Source organism: Triticum dicoccoides, chromosome 5A (assembly GCF_002162155.2).
Source record: "Triticum dicoccoides isolate Atlit2015 ecotype Zavitan chromosome 5A, WEW_v2.0, whole genome shotgun sequence".
Classification (NCBI taxonomy): domain Eukaryota; kingdom Viridiplantae; phylum Streptophyta; class Magnoliopsida; order Poales; family Poaceae; genus Triticum; species Triticum dicoccoides.
This window is the reverse complement of record NC_041388.1, coordinates 117,889,376-117,896,123: the sequence shown is the minus strand read 5'-3', so window position 1 is coordinate 117,896,123 and position 6,748 is coordinate 117,889,376. Positions and strand designations below refer to the sequence as shown.

Below are 6,748 nucleotides of genomic sequence, written 5' to 3'. Positions count from 1 at the left end.
CTAGGCTGCCGAGGTAGGCGATGTGGGCCCCACCTCTGGTGTTAAGCGACTTTGCATGGGTGGTCGAGGGTTTTTAGGAAACTTGGTTTGACCGGTGAGGCGACGCTAGGCTGCCTAGGTAGGCGAGGTGTGCCCCACCTCTCGTGTTAGGAGATTTTGGGTTTGGGTGCCCGAGGGTTTTTAGGCAACTTGGTTCGACCGGTGTGGCGACGCTAGGCTACCTAGGTAGGCGAGGTGCACCCCACCTCTCGTGTTAGGAGATTTTGGGTTTGGGTGCCCGAGGGTTTTTAGGCGACACTAGGCCACCTATGTAGGCGAGGTGCGCCCCACCTCTCATGTTAGTCGACTTTGGGTTGGTGGTTAAGGGTTTTTAGGCGACTTGGTTCGACCGGTGAGGCGACGCTAGGCCGCCTAGGTAGACGAGGTGCGCCCACCTCTCGTGTTAGGCGACTTTGGGTGGGTGATCGAGGGTTTTTAGGTGACTTGGTTCGACCAGTGAGGCGATACTAAGCTGCCTAGGTAGGTGAGGTGCCCCCCTTCCTGTGTTAGGCGACTTTGGGTTGGGTGGTTGAGGGTTTTTAAGTGACTTGGTTCGACCGGTAAGGCGACACTAGCCGCCTAGGGAGGCGAGGTTCGCCCCCCTCCCGTGTTAGGCAATTTTTGGTTGGGTGATCGATTTGTATTAGGCTCGGATAAGAAAAAAAATGATAAAGCAGAAAAGAAAAAATGCGAAAAAAGAAAATAAAAGATGGGATAGGGGTGCCCTTGCCTGTTATCCTGCTTTGTGCACTTGATTTCGTGGAGTTTCCAATCTGCATTCTGCACACTTGACTTGTTGTAGTGCCTCTCCCAGGTTATTTTAATGCCCTTCATGATTTTGTTTGCATTTTCTACTAATGCCTTGTCCTTGAACGTCCTTGCCGAGTCCAGTACCTCGAATGCTTGTCCTTGATGTTCAGCACCATTAGCCAATAATGCCCTATCTCCTTTGGATCTCCTTGTCCAGAATCTCGAGTGTCGGAAATGATACCTGGTTGATGAGAGAGTGGGTGAGATAGGGCAAAAAAATAAAAAGGATAGAGGGAAGCATAAAGAAAACTGCATTGTCATTTTCTTTCTTATTGATTCACATCTGCTTAGCCTCCTGGTTTTGTTGTCAAAATGTTTTTCTATGTCGTTCCTTGTGAAACTATTGTTCTGGAAGAATGTCTAGCAACGCATGGTGATGTAAAAAAAGAGAAGTGGTAACAGATTAGTTGTTGTGCTTTTAGGATAAAAAACAAAAAGAAGATCAAAAAGGGGATAAGGGGGAAAATGCTTACAGCTACTCGTAGTGGCATTAATCTCTTCTTTGGCCTCAGCCCTGCTTCAAGGTCGAGAGGTGGGGCTTATGATATTGGGGCGACATCAAGTATTGTGATTTTGTCACTGCCCGGAGGGGTGTTGGTGAAAAAATAAAAAAAGAGGTGCCCTTGCCTTGCCTGCATTTGATAAAATAAAAAAATGAGTTAGAAGAAATTGTTGTTGAAAAACCCTTGCCGACTACTAGAGGCAAAACCTTGCCTACACAAAAAACACTATAAAGAAAATTTGGGATACATATGGGATCCGCTTTAGTTTTGGGATCGCGCCCTACGACCGCACAGAATTTTTGTGCAACAAGTAGTGATTGGTTACTACCAAAATGTCTACCTGAGATTTATATAAATATTAAAGAAGGCTACCTGCAGCTTCATCAGTTCATGTTTTCCTCTAAGAGTACAACTTATTAGTTTTCATTATAGAAGTTCACTGTATATAATCAATCACATTGTTGCTTCTGGATGTACAGTCACACTGATGTGTACAATCAAATTACTGATATACTTTCATGATTTCATTTCAGTATGAACGACGAAGTGCTTGCTTGAGAAAAATGTAGGCATCATTTGCCTTACAGAAAGATAAGATGTGTTGCAGCTACTTGGTAAACCTAACAGTTCATCTGTTGTTGCTAATTGCAGTAATCAGTATCATTACAAAGATAACCAGATAACAGACCAAAATGTCATCGTAATGCACTGAGAACATTCCTATCAACTCTCACATGTATAAGTTTGTTCAGTTTCAAAACGTAATGCAGTTGCCGACGAAAATCATGCAAGGGGATAAGAAAATAAAAAAAACCGTGCACGTTTGCTGGCTGCAACGGAGATGGACATCACTGGCTAAACAACCACATCAATTCCCTTCCATGTTCCTGAAACTGTGTTTCAGGCGATCAAACGAGACCTACAGCGAGCCCGGCGTGAGTGGCTAGCTGTTCAAATCAATGTCGAAAACAAAAAAAAAATCCTGGGCGCATCTGAGCCTTTCTTCGCCTGATTCTCCGCCTCGCTCGAGCGGGCAGGCGGCGGCGTGAAACCGAAATATTGTCAAAACTAGCCTAATTCTGGAGGAAACAAAATGCTAAAAGTGCCCTCTCTGCATGTGAAAGCAAGCTTGCCTACTCAAAAATGCCTTCCTATATACAAACTTGCCTACTGCTTGTACCCCAGGACTAAAAATGTATACAAAGAGAACTTGCTTACTGGGCGACTAAAGCAATAGTACTACAGTATTGCCTACTGAAACATAGATGTATTGCCTACTGAACCACGCATGCGCTGCCGAAAAATTGCCTACTGAAAAAATTGTTCATGTTGAGCGCCTCTCCTTCCTCATCTCACCCGCGCTGCCCCCTCCCTCTCCTCGCTTGTGCCTCGTCACCTGGCCCTCGCACGCACTCGGGCGAGCCCCCGCTGCTCCCACCTCTAGCAGGACCCCTCGCCCGACCCTCGCCTCCTTCCCGGGAGCCTCTCCGTTTTGATCTACCCTTGATTCCCCTTGCGATCGTTGATAACGACGAGGCCGTCGGTGACGAACCCCAGCAGCCATGAGATGTGTGAGCGAGGGGGGAAACGTGGGATGAACTCACCTAGGTCATCGAAGCAAGCGGGATCTTGCTCTCCGGGTGCTCGTCGCTGCCTCACGCTGAACCACCATCTCCACCCCCCTCCCCCGTCGCCGCTGCCTTCTCCTCCTTGTACGGCACGTGCGCGCCGCCCTCGCCCCGTCGAACTGCTACGGGATCCTTCGCCAGGCCGTCACCGCGCTCGTTGAATTAGACTCACCGCCGGCTCTGTCGTCTCCCACGCTCGCGGCGAAGCTAGGGATTTCATGCGGGATTTGGCTCGTCGCCGGGAGAGGGTGTGAGATGGGGAACGGGGAAATGGCAGGATAGATGAAGCAGCGCATCTCCCAAAATTTTGAAGCGACCCGACAAAAAACCATCACCCACCTGGCCGGTCCACTAGCCACGTGTCCGTGCGGGGAGCGTGAGATCGACGGTCGTGGTGCGGCCGCTGCATCGCGTCACCAGACAACAATTGGTTTTTTTAAGTTAACACAAACTCTGGGGTGCGAGCGAAGAACTCGTCCTCACCAGTCTGCCTGCTCACTAATCTCATGGCCTAGCTTGATGAACTGAATGAAAAAAGAGACACGTCAGTTTACCCAGGTTTGGGCCACCTCGCAGTGTAAAACCATACTCCTGCTTTGTAGTGGATTGGACTCGAGGGGCTGAGGATGAACTAGTACAGTGGGAGAACAATCTCAGGAGGAGAGGTGTTCTTGTGCTTGATGAGCTGGTGAGTGTGAGGATGGTCTGAATGATCTCCCATTCTACGGTGGTGGCTAGGTCCTATTTATAGTGGCTTTGGTCCTCTTCTCAAATGTAGGCGGGAAGGTATCCTACATTGGCCAAATTTGAAGGGGGCAGCTAGTACATGCTATCCTGAAAAAAGTAGTCTTCTGGTGGTCTTGGTGTTGTTGCACTAGAATGAAAACCTTTGGCTGATTCCTCAGGACTCCGCGCCTGCGCTTGCCTCCTTAGCACCAAAAAGGAAACTGGTACACTGCGCCCGCTGGTGCCCGCCTGGCCTTGGTCGTCATGGCTCACGTCATCTGAACCTTACGAGGTGAGCCTTGCATAGGAGCCAGCCTGAGGAGGCCGCCCCTTGTGGAGGTCTTGATGTCGTCCGCCCCGAGAGGGTCTTTAGTTGTTAATGTCGAAGCTGGGTGGTACCAGGCCGTTGATGGAGCCACGCCGTGGGCCGCAGGCAGGCAAGTCTGGGTACCCCCATTCCCAGAACGCCAACAGTAGCCCCCGGGCCCAAGGCACGCTCGAACTTGGCTTCGAGGCGAAGCAAAGGGCAAGTGCGGAGCGCCGCGGGCCCTAACCGCCTACGGCCTCGGTCGGCACGTGGCGATTGATGGGACGTGGGCGTCTCCACTTCCCCACGTTGCCTCGGCAACCGTTTGACTTGACGAGACTCTGCTGCATGCTGAAAAAAGCCATCATTGCGCGGGGTCATGGAGGCCGGCGGTTGGCCTCCCTCCGGCTATAAATGAGGAGTGGGGAGGAGCCCCCTTCGCTCATCTTTATTTTCTCACTGCCTGCTCCTTCTTCTTCCTCTTTGCCTTGCCGTCTCGCGGTAGTTCTCATGGCGCCGACGAGGAAGTTCTCCGCCACCGAGAAGGGGAAGGCCCCCAAGGAGGGACCTGGCTCGCCGCCGCCCAAGAGGGGGCGAGGCCGCCCCCGCAAGCACGCTGCGACCCCTGCGTTGGCTCCTCAGGGGCGCGGGCGCACTCCTTCGGGGGACAGCATTGCTTTGGGCGGTCGCAGCGAAGCTTCTTCTCGAGGCAGGAGCTGCCATGGGCGAGACAGCCCCTGCGACGAGGGGAGGCATGCCATGGTTGCCTGGCCTCCCCGGCCGCGCTTCCACTCGGCAGAGGTGCTCCCGTAGTTCATTGTGTCGTCGGAGAGGCTGGCCGACACCTGGCTCCCGCTCCTGGGCTTCTTTGCGGGTGAGCTGCCGGCCGCGGGGCTCGACGGCCTCTGACTTCAGGCTGACGGCTGCTGCAGCAAGGCTTCATGGGTTGGGGTGGAAGTTAGCACCACCGGGAACGTGTCCTTTGATACGTCTCCAATGTATCTATAATTTTTGATTGTTCCATGCTATTATATTATCAATCTTGGATGTTTTATATGCTATCACTACTGCAGGATCCTGCTAACGCGACACTATGATCAGAGAACCTTCGAGAAACTGTGTGTGATGCAATAATCGCAAACAGTGCTGTATGAAAACCATCAAAAAAGGTGCAAAACGTTTGCGATGGAGGATGCATCAAACACGGTTCAGATTTTAGTTGCGTGTGCGATGCAGAGCATACAGTTCAATTCAATCAACCATTTGCGATGAGGAGGAACAAAAGAAACAGGCAGACAGATGAAGGTGTGTGCAATGTACAACATACGGTTCACTCGGATGAATTGTTTGTGATTAGGCAACACAAAAGAAACGGTCAGCTAGATCAAAGGTGTGTGCGATATACGGAATGCGGTTCACTCGCATAAAATGTTTGCGTTGAGACATGAGAACAGAAATGGTTCAAATGAACAAGATGTGTGTGATACGAGGCAAACAGGTCTGTAATCAGAAACGTGTGCGAAGACTGATAAGAACACAGACGATTACTGCTAACAAGCCGTGTGTGTTGTGAGCAAACAATTGTTGGTATACAATTGTGAGTGATTGATGAAAACATCACCGATGGGTTCCATTGTTTAGTCCGTGTGCGATGTGATTTTCTTTGTCCGCACACCATCTACGCTCTGTCTAGAGAGCATCAACATATATACTTAAAAAGACAGCATTGCATAACCAAATTAAGCATACAATTACACAAGTGACTACACACATAACATTTGCACACACCAAAGTGAGCAATTACATGCATAGTAAAGTAGGAGAAATGAGGATCTAATCATCTACTTATTGTTGCGATGACGCTTGCCATTGCTCTGCTTTCGGCTGGATCCCTAGCCGTTTTGGGGAAGGAGGCACTTCCTCATGTCAACAATCTGCCTGTACATGTCGTAGCTCGTGTATGCCTCCTTGGCTGCGTACATGACGTGAGCTTTCTCGAGTTTCTCCATCCAGGCCGAGTGCCAGGCATGCTTGTCCTTGTTGCATGAATCCTTCATGTCTTTGTAGTAGGGGTCGATGATGGCCTCGACGAGGTGAACCAGTGAGTCCTTCTCATGCTCCTTGCTGCCCCAGATCTTGTATTGGCCCTGGATGTCGACAAGATTCTGGCAGGCGATGCCCGAACTCTCGAGCGCCTTTACATCATTGGCGATGTCCACTGTAGAGAACATGTAGTGGGGGCTATTGACAAACCTGGCGAAACGCTCGCAAGGCCTTGTGGCCAGGTAGTAGTGGTAGACCCTCTGTTGGAAAAGGCAGTGCCTAGGAGGCGCTTAGGCACGCCTAGGCGCTAGGCAATGGCCAAATGCCTCGCCTAGGGCATAAATGGAGATCTAGGCAAGGCAATCAAGGAATTGACTACCCAAGCATGAAATCATGCCACATACTGCACTGATATGCCAAACGGGTTATATTCCAATGGCATTAGATGGTAATTAACTTATTTATATGCCCTAAACTAATATCAAAACCCATATAATAATCACAAATACACTATTAGTAAAAACTATATTGCCGCCTACGCTGCACCTAGGGCGCTTAGGCACCGCCTAGGCACTAGGCGAAGGCCAACCGCCTCGCTTACGCCTACCGCTTTTTCCAGCCCTGGGTAGACGAGGACGTGGTGGCGCACGCACATCTGGGCGACGACGATGTTGGGACGAGACCCGACACGA

The 6,748-nt window shown here is 50.4% G+C and overlaps 1 long non-coding RNA gene across 1 annotated transcript; it reads right to left on the bottom strand.

The window, feature by feature from the left end:
• Window positions 1–769: 769 nt before the first annotated feature.
• LOC119299957 lies at window positions 770–3,256 on the bottom strand. The gene is made up of 3 exons (XR_005146358.1): window positions 2,957–3,256; window positions 1,323–1,481; window positions 770–1,030 (listed from the first exon to the last, which is right to left on the bottom strand). It is a non-coding gene; the product is annotated as an uncharacterized LOC119299957 (long non-coding RNA).
• Window positions 3,257–6,748: the final 3,492 nt, after the last annotated feature.